We start from the raw sequence: 1958 nt of genomic DNA, 5'->3' as shown, positions 1-1958 counted from the left end.
GGATAGGGTTAACAAAGTTAATTAATAAAAGTTTTTAGATGATTGAATTGTGAATAATATATTTAATATATTTCGATGATGAAAATGGGGGTGGTTGGATGCGTTTGAGAAGAATATAAGAAGAGCGATGAGAGGGGGTGGGGAGGGCGGGGCCCGTCAGGCTGAACGAGATTTTGTTTGTTTTGTGTTTTCTTTTTTATTTTTCTCCTAAGTTTTTCCTAATCATCGATGGAAAGTCGACGCGCACGCGTAAAAAATTGAGAAAAGAGAAAAAAGAAAAAGGAAGAAAAAAAGGAAAGAAGGAAGTAAGGGTGGAAGAGAGGGAGGAAGAGACAGACGACAAATAAAAAATCTCGGACGGATTTCTCGTATTCTCGTCCATATATATATATATATATATAAATATATATATATATATGTATATGTATATTTATTTGGGATGAAAAAAAAAAAAATTCTAGATATTTTTGTTTCCTTTGGCCTCGCGGGCCTTGTTTTTCGCATCCACGCGCGTGTCTATTTATCGACATTTATATTTTAAGAGTTAAACAAAAAAAAGAAAAAATAAAAAGAGAGAGAGAGATAAAAAGATACAAAGTTTAGAGAGTAAAAGAGTGAGAATGTGATAGTGAGAGAAAAAAAAAAATAATAAAGAAAGGTAAAAAGAGAAAAGTAATATGAAAAGGGTTTTTTTTAAACTTAAAGAAAGAAAGGAAGAAAGAAAGAAAGGGATAGAAAATATATAATTTAAATAATTATTAACAAATGAAATACACACAAATGTGAAATAAATAATGATTTATATTAAATAAAATAAATGAATAAATATGTAATATGAGTTAAAACTATGCATGAAGTGCCAAGATAAATATTAACCAAAAAAAAAAAAAAAACAAATATTATTTATCACAGCATATCTACACCTTAATTATTATACAATAAATACAGCAACAACAATTTAACTATATTAATAGGAATAAAGAAAACTATCAAACCGAGAATAATTAATTCGTTCCATAAAAATATACAAACAAGAAGAAGAAAACATTTTCAAATATTTCTCTCATGCAGAAAATAAAATGAAGGTGAATGATAAAGTTTATGAATCATTCAACGATGATATGATAATTTAACAACGATCAACCCGACAATTACATTTCTACTCGCTCTCTATACGAATGGTAAAACAAAAAATCTTTTTGGGGGATATTAAAAAAAGAAAAAAAAAAAAACAAAAAAAAAAGAAAACGTGTCGTGAAAAAAGAAAAATGGATTAATATTATTATGCACACAAAATAATGTACACAAGCAGCCCAAGCCACAATTTCAACTACTATCGATTGTTTGCTCTATGCTTATACAAAGAACTAAATAAAATCATGAAATTTTTGCAACGAGGGACAAAAATTCAAGAGGAAAACAAAAAAAAAAACGTAATTAATAAGGGGGAGGGGAAAATATAAGTAACCGGAAATCGATCAATCGGCAGGATTACAAACACGCACAAGCGTATTATTATTATATTTGGATATTCGTATATATGGAAAAAAATAAAAAGAAAGAAAATAAAAAATACAAAAAAAGAAAGTAAAAGAAAGAAGAAGATAAAAAAAGACTTCACTCTCCCTTTTTTCGAATTTTTGTGATTTAGGATGTTACCGCCGTCTCATACCCTTAAACTCATCATGTTTATCATAAATAATTATGAAAAATAAAACTCAGAGAACACACGTTACACAAACGACAATGACAATTACAAAATCAAATCTAATGAAGGAAAAAAAAATAAAAATACCACGTAACCGTCAGATACTACACCAGGAGAGATACGTTAAATGCAACAAGAATAAAAAAAAATACAAGACAAAAAATAAAACGGTACAGCAAGTGACAAGTAAACATAATCTATGTATTAAAAAGGATGAAGGACAACAACAACAGAAAACAAATTTAGAAAA

Source organism: Polistes canadensis, unplaced genomic scaffold (genome assembly GCF_001313835.1).
Source record: "Polistes canadensis isolate GaletaPanama2010 unplaced genomic scaffold, ASM131383v1 scaffold_145, whole genome shotgun sequence".
Classification (NCBI taxonomy): domain Eukaryota; kingdom Metazoa; phylum Arthropoda; class Insecta; order Hymenoptera; family Vespidae; genus Polistes; species Polistes canadensis.
This window is presented reverse-complemented; position numbering follows the sequence as displayed.